This window comes from Oncorhynchus kisutch, linkage group LG14, assembly GCF_002021735.2.
Source record: "Oncorhynchus kisutch isolate 150728-3 linkage group LG14, Okis_V2, whole genome shotgun sequence".
NCBI classification, from domain to species: Eukaryota; Metazoa; Chordata; class Actinopteri; order Salmoniformes; family Salmonidae; genus Oncorhynchus; species Oncorhynchus kisutch.
This window is the reverse complement of record NC_034187.2, coordinates 35,048,324-35,063,567: the sequence shown is the minus strand read 5'-3', so window position 1 is coordinate 35,063,567 and position 15,244 is coordinate 35,048,324. Positions and strand designations below refer to the sequence as shown.

Below are 15,244 nucleotides of genomic sequence, written 5' to 3'. Positions count from 1 at the left end.
TTTCAAATAGGCTTTACGGCGAAAGCACCACAAACGATTACAAAAAGTCACAAAGAGATAAAATTAATCACTAACCTTTGATATTCATCAGATGACACTCATAGGACTTCATGTTACACAATACATTTGTTTTGTTTGATAAAGTTAATATTTATCAAAATATGAGTTTACATTGGCGGGTACATTCACTAGTTCCAAAAACATCCAGTGATTTTGCATAGCCACATCATTCAACAGAAATACTCATCATAAATGTAGTTGACAATACAAGTTATACACATGGAATTATAGATATACCTCTCCTTAATGCAACCGCTGTGTCCGATTTAAAAAAAACTTTACGGAATAAGCAAACCATGCAATAATCTGAGACGGCGCTCAGAAGAAATAGTCACAATAGCCGCCATGTTGGCGTCAACATAAACAAGAAATTACATGATAAATATTCCCTTACCTTTGATCTTCATCAGAAAGCACTCCAGGAATCCCAGGTCCACAATAAATATTTGTTTTGTTCGATAATGCCCGTTTGGTATACATATCCAAACGCTCATTCTGGTCAGAGTTACGACCAGACAAAAACTTAAAAGTTATTACAGGTCGAAGAAACATTTCAAACCAAGTACAGAATCAATAATTAGGATGTTTTTAACATATAGCTTTGATAAAGTTCCAACCGGAGTATTCCTTTGTATCTTGATGAGCAATGGAACGCAAGTGGATACCATGAGGAATGAGCGTGATCAGAAAATGGCTGACTGCCAGTCACCTGATAGATTCTGCTCTCATTCAGTCCCACAACACAGAAGTCTCATTCAAATTTCTATAGATGGTTGACATCTAGTGGAACCCCTAGAAAGTGCAACATCATTAATATCTCAAGGGGATTTCATTGGGAACTGTGGTGAATACATACCAAGCTCAGATTTCTCACTTCCTGTTTTGATTTCTCCTCAGGATTTTGCCTGCCATATGAGTTCTGTTATACTCACAGACATCATTCAAACAGTTTTAGAAACTTTTGGGTTTTCTATCCAATACTACTAATAATATGCATATATTAGCAACTGAGACTGAGGACCAGGCCGTTTACTTTGGGCAACTTATTCATCCAAGCTACTCAATACTGCCCTCCAGCCATAAGAAGTTTTAATGAACTCAAACATCTCTTCTTTACTTGTCACATTATAAGATGAGTTACATTATGACTTCCATTTCAACATTAAACTTGAATAAAAACCAAAGCACTCAGAATTGTACCATCCCCTATATATCCTCTCAACGCACACACGAACTTGAATCTGACTTCATGTCTGCCCTTTGACTTGATTCTCTCAGTAGGTATCTTAATGTACTGTGTGCCTCATTGGAGTGATTCAGAAGTAAATACGTTTCCCTTTCCAGGGAACATCACTGACATGTGCCCTTTTTTGGGAGAGGTGTCGTATCAACCCAAAAGTCCTGCATAGCCCTTACACCAGATGATAATTCTCTCCTTTCTTAAATAAATAACACAAAATGAGTGCTGAACCAGCCATCCTCACTCTGCATGCAGCAACAACATGCCAGAGTCAATGTCACTTATAGTATTGTGGGTAATGTAGTTTTGGCACTGCTAGACAGTGGCTGTCGCTCTGTTACCCCTCTCAGTACTGTTGCTAAGCAAGGTGTGTTTCTTTGTTGACCCCTGGTTGTCCTGGCTAAGTTCAAGCAGATTGACCGGATCAGAGGGTCATTTGCAGGTTGTAATGATGACGGGTGAGGGTGTCACTGCGCCCTGTTGAGGATGGTCTGTCAGGGGCAGTCCAGGGACCATAGAAGTGGACCATAGAAGTGGGCACTGCCGCTACTTGGTAAGCACTGTCATCACGGATAACCCCATCTGATTGGACAGAGGGAAGGAAGGTTACTAGGGGCTATGATTAGGAAGCTTACCAAGGTCGTATTCATTAGTGCACACCGTAGTAAAACATTTTGCAGCAGAAACACTTCTTATTTCAAAAGATCAGGTAGCAACTCTGTTTCGGTCCATTTTCTTCTGTTTCATGTCTCTAGTGGTGAATATGACCCGGTGTTACTATATGACCTCTAAAATACTTGGGTCTTTTGAACTCATGTTTCGTTATGGAGACAGCTGCCACAGTACTGTCAATTTGTTAGTGTTAGCGGCTTGTCTGGGACTCACCCTACAGGTTGATGAGAAAGTTGACCTTGCTGATAAGGGCATGTCTCTGGGCAGGGCGCTGTTCAGGGTGGTCCATGATGACACCATCAGCTCCGTTAGCTGGGCATAATAGGAATTAGGCTTGTCCTGGAGAGACTGGAAGACAGAGAGAAAGAGAGAGAGTAGATAGGTACAGTTAGTGGCAGGACTGTCACTTCCATACAACTACAGCTCAGCCGTTTGTGGTATAGTGATTATGAGGACATCAGAGTGCATTCTGCCCCCTTTCTTGAATGAGTTCGAACAGTAGGCCAGGCTCAATCTCTATGGTCAGCTCATACTCGGCTGCGCTGCGTCCTGGGATAGAGGACAGGAAGGAATCCCTGATAGCACATGCTTCCGCCACACAGGACTGCTTTTAATCCAGCCACTCCTGAACAGGGTCTCCCCCTCTGAAGATACAGAGATTTACTTTGAGTCACTAAGACACACTCACACGTACACACAGGGCCGTACCGTCATGTCCTGGGGTGTGTAGGTCGACCTCAACCAGGTGAGACACGATGGGAGCGATGGAACGTGTCACTGCGTCCAGAATCGCCTCTAAAACCATCTGACAGGACCTCCGACCCAACGAGTCCTCAGGTTCACAGTACAGCCTGGGAGGGGGAAGAGTAGTTGTATCAGACTATTCATTAATGACAGTGTATTAGTAGTAGTGTTCTATTAACAGTGTAAACGAGTCGGGGCCGGTCCTTGCCGTTCTGCCACCCTAGGTGAGACCAAACAAAATTCCTCCCCCGCCAAACTAGAATAGTCCCAGTAAGCAAAATGACATTGAAAAGCTGTTTAAAAATACATTTTCCAGATGTTGAAATCAGGCAAATTTTTGGTTTGAATGAAAGATGAAAAGACATAATTTATAGATGTCTATGTTTGGGCAAAATCAAGGCTGGTCCAGACCTGACAAAATCTGAAACCAAATAGACCATTGGTTCAGATTTGGATGTGGAAATCAACGCTGGTCCAGATAGCACCAAAAAAAGATGTCCAAAAGGCATCTGCCCGTGCTTACTGAGGTGTAGCCTATAGTGTTGCCTGAAATTGAATTTTATGAATGCCCATCTGTGGTAAGCCTGCCATTTGTAAAACAAACAAAAAAGACGTCTGTTCTGGACAGGGCCCCCAAAAGGCGTCGGCTCGTGCTTCCTGGGGTGTAGCCTACCATGTCGGCACCCAATGGAATTTTACGAATGCCCATCCATGTGGTAGGTCCACCATTTGTTAAACAGGCCGTTGCATTGGCATTAGTCCTGATTCCTGTGACTAATCAATTAGGCTATTTAAGCTCTGAATATCAGCTACCCAACTTTATCAGGAGTTATAGTGAGTCTAGTCTGTTTACACAGCAGGAAATGCAGAAGTATTTTTCACTATGATCAGCTTGTCAAAAATTGACGGATACAAACTTGAAACCACTGATTATGACAATGGGGTGAAACTCCTGGACAACAGTTGTGATTGATGGTCCATTCCATATTGTCCATTTAACTTTGACCTGTCCTGTTTTTAGGATGTTTGTTAACATGACAGCGCATTTATTATTTGATTGGGCGCCATTTAGGTTAGGCTATTTGATTGGAGAAACCTGCATGATTTAAAAAGTGTCTCTCATTACATTATCATCCATTTTATCTCCAGCCTGTAGGCTACAGAAAAGGAAACACACTCTTTCTGCTACATGATTCATGTGAGATGATTTCTTTGAGGGAACGTTGGTGGAGCGCCGGAGCGATGCGTCTCTCCAACAGCACCCTGGGACAAAGTGAGCACTGCTTATCACAGGGCGGCATCAACCCTCACCTAAAAAACCCTCATGCCACTGGTTGAGAGAAATTGTCATTGTTTTGGGGCAGCATTATGTGAGGTTTTGTGTTGTTGTAGGTGCGTCTTGGTCAGTTTAGCTCAGTTAATTCCGCCCTCGTCAATCTGCCGCCATGGGCTGCCGCCTATTGCAGGGAGAGACAAACTTCCACACAGACAGACATATTTTCAGATGAATTGACAGACACACACAGAAGACACCATGAGATACTCACCTTATCGATGTTGTCTCTGGCTGAGTTGAGCACGGTCGAGCCGATCTGGACCTCAGAGAAGACGTTGGACTTTGCCACCCACCAGAGCAAAAATATCCACCTCATAGGCACACTGGGGTCCTGAGAGAGAGGGAACGAGATAGAGAGATTGGGGCCTTACCACCCCATGAGTGTGCATCTGTTTCTCCAGTAAGTGGATCTCATCTGCTAAATTGTAATTATTTCGCCACTATGGCTTATTTATTGCCTAACCTTACAACATTTGCACACACTACATAGATTTTTATTTGTGTTATTGACTGTACGTTTGTTTATCCCATGTGTAACTCTGTTGTTTGTGTCGCACTGCTTTGCTTTACCTTGGCCAGGTCGCAGTTGTAAATGAGAACTTGTTCTCAACTGGCCTACCTGGTTAAATAAAGGTGAAAAGAAAATAATAATAATATCCACTGCCTCTCACCTTCCCACTGTGGATGGCTGAATCTGGGTCTACTAAGAAAATAATAATAATATCCACTGCCTCTCACCTTCCCACTGTGGATGGCTGAATCTGGGTCTACTAAGTTGCCTAAAACCTTCTCTCCTTTCTCACTGACCACAAAGTAATGTACCACTAGAGCCCTGAGAGAGAGAAATTACTAATATATACATATTTGTCATGCAAAGAGCAGTTCCTCATGTTTTGTACAATCATCCTCACCATCAACAACAAATACTTATGTACGGTGTCACAGTTTGTGTTCCACAGGGAGACTAAGCTAGTTGTTGATGTAAGAGGACTAAGCTGCTACATACTATGTAGAGATAGAGTTTAAGTAATTGCTATTCACAATGATCAATGTGGCAAATAGAGAGCGCATTACCAGGCAGGTTGTAAGTCTTCAGTAACTGCGTAGTGCAGTAAGGAGACTTCGCATTACTGGCTGTGTGAGTATAGGTAGGCACTTACCAAATTGGGATTTAGCTAGCCCTAGCTAAGATGACGCAACCTTCAGAAACAACCTTGAATTCTAAGAAATTAAAGTAATCGCTAGTGTAAGAATACTTGGCAGCAGTAGTACGTAGCTTTGCCAGGGTGGCTAACACCTTCCAAAACAGCAGCCCAGGAGGTTCCACTGTCAAAACAAATGTCCAACACATTTTCTCCACGCTCATAGTCTGTTACCTACTCCTGCTTTACTCTGACAAACACACAAGATGTTAACCTTCACACACGGCGCTAAAATCATCTCCGAATGATACAACCGTATTCACTGACGTGTGAGTGAATGTAGCAGTTACAGTGCCTTCAGAAAGTATTCACAACCCTTGACTTTTTCCACATTTGTTGTGTTATACAGCCTGAACTTAAAATGGCTTAAATTAAGATTGTGTCACTGATCTACATACAATACCCTATAACATCCAAGTGGAATTATGTTTTTACAAATGTTTACAAATGAATTAAAAATGACATGCTGAAATGCCTTGAGTCAATAAGTATTCAACCCTTTTGTTATGGCAAGCCTAAATTAGTTTGGGAGTAAAAATGTGCTCAACAGGTCACATAATAAGTTGCATGGACTCACTGTGTGCAATAATAGTGTTTAACATGATTAAATCTACCCCAACTCTGTACCCCACACATACAGATAATTGTCGGGCAGTGAATTTCAAACACAGATTCAACCTCAAAGACCAGGGAAGTGTTCCTATGTTTTGCAAAGGGTAGATGGGTATTAAAAAAAGCAGACAATGAATACCCTTATAGCATGGTGCAGTTATTAATTTTACACTTTGGATGGTGTATCAATAGACCCAGTCACTACAAAGACACAGGCGCCCTTCTTAAATCAGTTGCCAGAGAGCAATGAAACAGCTCAGGGATTAAACTATGAGGCCAGTGGCGATTTAAAAGGTCATGAACAGTCAAAATCCTGTTTTTCATGAAAATGGGTGATATTTGGATGAAACCATATAAAAATATTAAAAATGACTGGCTTCTACAATGATACAGTTACTGGTTCACTCTCTCATTTCAAACATTTGGATTTAGGAGGCAGGATTTTTAAGGGGACAGGGTGACATCACCCTAACTCTCATTTTAATACACCAATGGTAACATGATATTCTCTTACCTAATCTAAATAAGTACCCCCTTGTAACCAACAGTGGAAAAGGTGTGTTTGGATGGGCATGGTTTATATACCTAGATATCTACTCTACTGGTGCCAAAATGTTACTTTAGGATTTTAGCAAATATAATTACGTTTACACTATTCATCTATGGCAAATATACTTTTGTCTGTGTCTGGTGTTAGCTAGTTATTGGCTAGCTAGGTCTTCAGTCGGCATGGAACAAAAGGGGGGAGGGTCATTCAAAACTCTGACGCAGTTGTCATGTCAACACATCCGTCAGTGCTATCAAGAGACATGCCAAATGGGAGATGGATATTTTTAAAAATGCAATCAATTTTGTTTGAGTTGCTTTGTGCAACAAAAAAAAAAGCCATCAATTTTGTTTGAGTTGCTTTGTTCATTACCAAATTTGCTTGAGTTTATATTACTGCAACACTGCTCACTGCATCCAAGTTTCTTAACATAGGCGTTTCAAAGATCTGTCAGTCAAGGCGAGCTCATGAATATAAGCTCCCCTCCCACTCAGCCTGTCTTTTCATACTTATTGGTAGTTAGCCATGAGATAAAAATAGTACTTTTTCAAAAATGTTGAGCATTTACATCCCCCCCAAAATATTATGGGTGATATTTTAATCATTTAAAAAGGCTATTTTACATGGTAATCAGAATGACTGTTTGGGACCTTTAAAGACAGTTACAGAGTTTAATGGATGTGATAGGAGGTAACGGAGGATGGCTCAACAACATTGTAGTTACTCCACAATGCTAAAATAAATGACATGGTGAAAAGAAGGAACATATTCCCAAACATACATCCTGTTTGCAATAAGGCACAAAAGTAATACTGTAAATAATATGGCAAAGAAAATCACTTTTTATCCTGAACAGAATGCATTATGTTTGGGGCAAATTCAACACAACACATCACTGGGTATTTTCAAGAATGGTGGTGGGTATGCTTGTAATCAGCAAGGACTAGGCAGTTTTTTAGGACAAAGTAAACAGAATAGAGCTAAGTACAGGCAAAATCCTGGAAGGAATTCTTGTTCAATCTGCTTTCCAACAGACACTAGGAGACAAATGAACCTTTCAGCAGGAAAAAAATCTAAAATACAAGGCCAAATATACACTGGAGTTACTTACCAAGACAACATTGAATGTTCCTGAGTGGCCTAGTTACAGTTTTGACTGAAATCGGCTTGAAAATCTATTGCAAGACTTAAAAATGTCCGTCTAGCAATGGTCAACAACTTGACAGAGCTTGACACATTTTTTCAAGAGTAATGGGAAAATATTGTACAATCCAGGTCTGCAAAGCTCTTAGACTTAACCAGAAAGACTCGCAGCTGTAATCACTGCCAAAGGTGATTCTAACATGTATTGACTCACTGGGTTGAACACTTATATAATCAAGATATATTAGTGTTTTTTTTCCATTCATACATTTTTTTTAGAACTTTTCTTCCACTTTGACAGAGAAAAATTACAATTCAATACATTTTAATCCCACTTTTTAACACAACAAAATGTGGAAAAGGTCAAGGGGTGTGGATACCTTCTGAAGGCACTGTATATATACTGTTCCCTACTCTGCTCTGCACTGCACTGCAGTGATTCACCTTCTTGAGCTCCTCAGGGGGCAGTAGGGATTCCAGGGGCAGCTCCCACCAGCAGTCACTTCCCTTCTCTGAGAACAACTGGGCCACATGGGGAGAGTGCAGGGGTCAGAGTGGGGTCGTGGTTTGTGTGTGTGCGTGTATGTAATTACTTGTTCATGAGAGGCTCTCCTGTCTCTATGTGGTAGAAAACAGGTATGGGCATACCCCAGCTTCTCTGGTGAGAGATACACCAGGACGGTCTCCTGTCCAGCTGGGCAAACAGACTGCCCCTCGCTGACTCTGGCATTACACGCATCTTTGCCAGCCCGTCCTACACACACAGTCAGAAAGAGTTTCTTAATCCTAGAGAAAGACACATTCTCAGTTTCTTAGAGTCCAACTAACTGTGTGGGACTTGTTCTAAGTTATGTGAGTTAGAGTCATCGCCTGTTTGAAATAATATTTCTTAAATTTATCCCAATGAGAACTGAGAATCATTCGCTGTTTATAAGAGTTATTCCCAGTTTGCGACTCCTACCTTGGCATTGTCTTCGAGGCTGGCGGTGTTGATGAACCACTATTTGCTAGGTCTGATGACTACAGGCTGTTTACTCCCCTGGTCATCCGGATAGCTGTGGACACACTCCTCCTCCTTCACTAGAGCACTGACCGCCTTCAGTATGGAAATCACTGACACACACACACACAGAGAAAACAAACAAAAGCGTGTACAGAGTGGCAGAAGCTGAACGAGAACTCTTTGTCGCTCACACACATAGAGTTTCTTCCTACCCGTGTCGTTTCCCTCCCCCATCACAGACAGATTCTGTAGCTAAGGCCCAGCTAGCTCATTGAACCTACCTTCCTCATCCGCCATACACTCCTGGAACGGGAGAAACACACACAGCCGTACATATATCATTGGAAGTTCATAAAGACTTACAACCTACTGTATTAGCCTGGACGCCAGACTGTTTCAGGAGGAGGCTCATCAGAAACTAACTGGCATCCAAGCTGGTGAACTCACTCAGCTCTGTCTATCTAGCTGCTATATCAGTCAACTAAAAGAACGCACCACTGTTAGTTCAAATTGTGAGACTACACTGTAGTTCTCCATCCCATGGGCAGGAGCTGTGTGGACCAATCCTGTTCCTTTTCCCATGGTCAAAAGATTAGCTGGAAGCAATGGAACCTCCTTCCCGGAAATGGTGGGATGCTGGCAGACTCTGCCCTCAAGTTCTGCACCTAGGTGGGGATGGGAAGAAAAAGTTTTCCAATGACAGGTGAGTATTTGTATAGTTTACCTGTGAAGGTGCCAACACTCTCCAGCTCTGTGCCCAGCAGCTGCCAGGCTCGAAACGCACTCTGTGGCCAAGTCAGTTAAGAACCAATTCTTATTTACATTGAAGGCCTACCCCGACCAAACTCTAACCTGGACAACACCGAGCCAATTGTGCGCTGGGACGTCCTATGGGACTCCCAATCACAGCCGGTTGTGATACAGCCTGGAATTGAACCAGGGTCTGTGGTGACAACTCTAGCACTGAGATGCAGTGCCTTAGACCGCTGCGCCACTTGGGAGCCCCAACATTTACAACAGATAGGAGATATACCGTATCATGTTAGTGATTCTAGTGAACGTGCAGTCTGGAGGTAGTCTGTTGACAATGGCAGATAGCCTGGTTGGCTGGGATGGTCCATGGTTGGGTGGTCCACACCAACACAGAAATGTTGCCCAACTCCCCATCAGCTTCTGCCATCTTAGGGGGCAGGTTGACCAGGGCGAAGGTGGTGTAGATTGCCTTGCTCACATGCTGGGGGTTATACTCTAGTTCTGCCTCCGAAAGAGCCGTCCTGGAGAGATAGAAGGTAGAGGAAGAAATGGAGGTGGAGAATGGAGGGAGGGGTGAGAGGGGGGCTAAGAATGAGGAGGGACAGAGAAAGCAACCAAAGGTGTGTAGCAAAGACTTGTGACATCCAGAAGGCACTCAGTGCTGCCTACGGGGAGGAAGGAGGCCAGAACACTGGTGTATAGTCCCGGTCGATCAGCCCCTGGAAATGACAACACAAGAACAAACAGTCCGATCCTGAGATGAACGGCAGTTGCAGACTGAACGGTGCATTCAGTGGAGCTGAGATTTTGACATCAGCTGGAGTTGAAAGAGAGTGCAGGGGGTGGAGTAGGGCGCCTCTCCGGGCACTCGGTCACCATCTCACTACGGTCAGGCTCACTGCTAAGATGCGGCACCGCAGCATGGAGAGGCAAGCACTTTGTAATATTCAGATCTAGCTTCCAAAATTTAAAAAAAGAGACCGTTTGGTTGGTTTGTTGTTGTGATATGGTCCTCCAGAAGAGAATTCTACGGACACTATGAAGGGACAAATTAATTGAATTGCGTTGTGGTAATTTGTTTATTTTTAGCGCAAGAGGTGGCCATAAGAACTGTTTATGTGTAAAACATTTATTTGCCATTTAAGGCAGAATGTCTTTCATAATAGCCAACATTTTGAACACCATAGGCTATAACCTATAATAGTATTGTAGAAAATTCCCCCATCATGTTCAGGGAGAACAACCGTGATACATCTTAGTAGGAAGGGAGACCCTAGCCTAATATGTCAAGATCTTCAAATTATAAACCTGTGAATTAATAGGGATATTCATTGACCGTTACAGGCATATAGGCCTAAAAAAAGCCCATTATTAATAAAACAAAGGCAAGTATTTGTATTGCTGAAAGTCACACCCTTATATTTTGTCAAAGAAGAGGTCTTAGTGGTGTGGTTTATGATGAGGTTTCGGATAAAGTGTAGGTTTCCATTGGAGGATAAGACAGGTGGTTTTGGGGATGCGCCTTTTTGACCTGACGTCACTGGTGGGGGTATAAAATCCCTTAGATTTGTCCTCCAGTCATTCACTGTGAAAAGCCATCGACAGGACAGTGACACTAAGCGGCTGAGAAAGAAACCGACAACAAAATGGCTAAACTGTTGACGGCTTACATTGGATTCATTCTCCTTGCCTTGCCTTGTTCATCACAGGTAGGTTAAGGTCTTATGAATTGACTTACACTTTACCATGTTTGTTTCTAATCTGTTTTAATTAGTGTCCATTGTGTATAATACATGCATTTCAACAGGTGCAACATTGGCTTTTGAAACCATAAATGGATCATACTGAATCTAAATTTAGGGTTTATTGGCTATTGGTGGGTTTTCTCATTGAGAACCTAATGATGGCGTGGCTACTTCTCCTCAGATGAGTCTAATTATAACGCCAAAATGTATTCGAAATCTAACGTGCCTTAGGGGTCGCAATTTTGAATCCAGGAATTACAGTTGACCTATATGCTATGAACACATTTCCCACAAGGTGAGGGCTCGATTTAATTTAATGACATTTTATTTGAAGTGCATTTTGTTTGGGAAACATATTTGCCGTGGGGTTATTTTCTTAGGCACAGGACTACCTACACCTTATGTAGGCTAGATCTTAACTTTACGCATGCGTTTTTTTGCAGCTTGAAATTAGTCGGACGAAAGTATGATGTATTGGGAATTGTGCCGATTTGTCAAATGTTTCATATTTAATTTTTAAATAGTTTCACATGTGAACTTTGTGGCCAATGCTCAGTCAGTGACGCTCCCATGCTTGTTTTAGGTCCACGCGCAAAACACTACCACAAAGTCCCCTGCCGTGACTGCTATGACCGAAGCTGGCGGCGCGAGTTCCAACATGACCAAGATGCCCGCTGTTGTCGCTACCAAGAACATCACCATTCCCAAAGGAGCCAGTGTGTCCTTGCTGTCCAGCTCAGTCACGCTCTTTTCCATCGCGTTGGCGGGCGCTCTCCTACACGGCCGCTTCTAGAAGGCTCCTGTGCACTGAACAGATACTGCAATGACTAACATCAGCGGACTAGATGGGGAAATTGTTTTAGGAAGAGCACACTTTTTTTATAACTTAAAGGCAGTCGTGTTCACCTAACCATAGATTGATTGCAATTAGGCTGTTGCAGTGCTGCAGAACATCTTTCTAATTCACTGATGGGATTTCTTATTAGGGGATCACACCTCCCTGGCCACTTCAAACCAGTAGGCCTATACAACTTGTGCACTGGCCATAGGGCCTATGGTGTGGACCCCTCCATGGCGGCAGGCCATGACGAGGATGTGTGAAACTGGACTCTTTGACTTGTTTGGTCCCACTGGTCTTGTGTAGATGGCAGGGTTGTTTTTTTAATGTATGAAGTGTAAATTTGCGCAGTGTTTGTTTAGTCTACTAATATAAGGAAGTTGGGGTGCATTGTGGAACATAATGTATCCAGTAGTCTGATCTTTGGCATGCATAGGTGTAGTATTTCTAAACCTGCAATGGACACTAAAGCTTGATTATTTTAAGTATTAATTTAGTTTAAATTGTCATGTGTTAACAAATTATTTGAAATGTACTTGTGACAAAATGTATTTGTTCTTGTAGGCTACAATAAAATTTCATGGGCCTAACTGATTTGTGTCTCTGTAGTCTAAAGCTTGACGTGCCAACTAATTGGCCTAGTAGGAACGGCGCATACTGAACTTCTTTTGATACTTTATGCAACGCTCTCTTGGTTTCACCAATTTGACTGAAGTGTGATGTTGAGCCACATTTTTCAATGTCAGTGTTTGACACCCTGGGTTGACTCCTGTGCAGTATTCAGTTTCTGTCACCTTTTGAAGTTAATGTTTTGGATGTGGTTGAAACACTACGTTTAGCTATTCATTTTGAATGTTAAACGGATAAGGTTTGATGGGGTTAAAACAAACGGGTACCGCTAGGCTTGAACACAACCTTCAGATTGGAATTATTTTAGCTAGCGAATATTAGCATTGCTAGTTAGACTGTTTGCTAGTAATTAACATCGCCATCTCTAGAATTTCACATGCCAGTTTCCTAATTTGCTTTTAGCAATGTCTATCGTACTGTGTTTCCATGCCACTAAGTGTAATTTGACAACTGTCACATTAGCCTGGGGTGCAACCAATGTCTAGGGCAAATATTTAATGCAGTTATGGTGGTACTCATGTCTGACAAGTGTACTGAGAAGCTAAACCAACCCAGGGCCATAGCAAAACATGTCAGATGGTGTCACTGGCCTGAATCTAATTCAATCAGGAACCAGTCTACATCTGTACAGCGTCACATTAGCCTCAACAATTTTTCTTGAGCTATTTTTATAATCGAGGGATGACCATTGACCCTGTTAGTGCACAGTTGGGTGCCAGACTGATCCCCTATTTCTGAACGGATGCCGGGACCTACCAGATTGCCTGCTGCAATTATTCGAAATGTCCAGTTTGCAGCCCAACATGCTGGTCTTCTCTAGGCTGCAAGGGGTCCCTCATCAGCATCATGCAGACATCCCCTCGCTGTGAGCATTCCTGTGAATGGAACAATCTGCCACATGTTGGCCAGCAACCTTCACCTGTCAGTGGCAACTGCTTTCACAGGCTCATTTGTACAAATACAAAAGGTAACCTTGACATTTGACCCAATTGTGAAACATTTTTGTGAAGACATTTGATTATTTAGATGCATATACTGCCCTGCCAAGCAAAAAGGCAGTAACTGCTCATTTGGTCAAATGCTACATTAAATACATAATCATGTGGACAAGTATCCTGCCTTGTATTGTTTTGGAGAAAATGGGGTCAAATTAGCATTAACTGTAAATATATGATGGTGATATCATCAAATTGATTTATATAGCCCTTAGATCAGCTGATTTCTCAAAGTGCTGTACAGAAACAGTTTAAAACCCCAAACGGTAAGCAATGCAGGTGTAGAAGTGGCTAGGAAAAACTCCTTAGAAAGGTCGAAACCTAGAGGAACCAGGCTCTGAGGGGTGGCCAGTCCTCTTCTGTCTGTACCGGTTGGAGATTATAACAGAACATGGCCGAGATGTTCATAAATGACCAGCATGGTCAAATAATCAGTTGTCAAGGGTGCAACAGGTCAGCACCTCTACCTCTCCTCTCTCTAGAGTTGAAAACCACAGGTCTGGGACAGGTAGCACATCCAGTGAACAGGTCAGGGTTCTATAGCCGCAGGCAGAACAGTTGAAACTGGAACAGCAGCACAGCAAGGTGGACTGCCTTTTGAGATGATTTTGGGGAGGGATGTGACTGTACTCTCTGATCTGTTGGGAAGTGTGGGGGGTCAGCTATATGAGCAGTCAGTTTGCCAGTCTGATGTTCAGATGTCATGTTCAGTTGTCACTCGTGCCCAGGCCAAAGCTGGTTTACAACCTCTGCCTGACTTGTGTGATAGTCTGTGTGAGGGGGGAACCAAAGTGCCCAGAAAGTCACGCCGCCAGTGGCATCTTGAGAAGTATGTGGGAACCCCTGTACCTGTTGCTGATGTGTCTGGAGGTGCAATGGGATGTTCTGCAAAATGTTGCTACACTGCAGAAGTCTGACGCAACCTTGAAATGTTTGACAAGGCCTTAGCTGGGGACAGTCAATCTTCATGTGGGGGGATTTACACAGTAGACAACCACATACTCTACCTTGGGTCAGAGGCAGATAGCAGGAAGTTGGTGGTGCCATCTACCTGTAGCCCACTTGTTCTCAACCTTGCACATACAGTTCCATGGGCAGGTCATCTAGGGCAACATGAGACCTATCTTAGGCTGCTGTTTCTTTTGGCCCTCCATGTATACTGATGTACAAACCTACTGCAAATCATGCCCCACGTGTCAGAAAACCAGTGCTGTCCGTAGGTCTGACCGGGCTCCTCTATGTTCACTAACAGTTATCTCTACCCCATTAAAGACTGCTGCCCTATGTACATAGTCATTGAACACTGGTCACCTTAATAATGTTTACATACTGTTTTACCCACTTCATATGTATATAATGTACTGTATTCTAGTCTAGGCTCATCTTATATAACTACTGCTGTGTACACCTTGTCTATTCATATAATGTCTATACACTCCATCATTTACCTATTAGGAACACATTCCTAATATTGAGTTGCACCCCATTTTTCCCTCAGAACAGCCTCAATTCATCGGGGCATGGACTCTACAAGGTGTCAAGTTTTCCACAGGGATGCTGGCCCATGTTGACACCAATGCTTCCCACACTTGTGTCAAGTTGGCTGGATGTCCTTTGGGTGGTTCACCATTCTTGATACACACGGGAAACTGTTGCCTGTGAAAAAACCCAACAGCGTTGCAGTTCTTGACACACACAAAACAGTGCACCTGTCATCTACTACC

General features: G+C 42.8%; 1 long non-coding RNA gene and 1 pseudogene across 1 annotated transcript; one reads left to right on the top strand and one right to left on the bottom strand.

Moving 5' to 3' along the window:
• Window positions 1-1,073: 1,073 nt before the first annotated feature.
• On the bottom strand, window positions 1,074-10,235 carry LOC109904512 (isoleucine--tRNA ligase, mitochondrial-like; annotated as a pseudogene).
• Window positions 10,236-10,883: 648 nt separating this feature from the next.
• Window positions 10,884-12,489, top strand: LOC109903153 (uncharacterized). The gene is made up of 2 exons (XR_002256968.2): window positions 10,884-11,021; window positions 11,641-12,489. It is a non-coding gene; the product is annotated as an uncharacterized LOC109903153 (long non-coding RNA).
• Window positions 12,490-15,244: the final 2,755 nt, after the last annotated feature.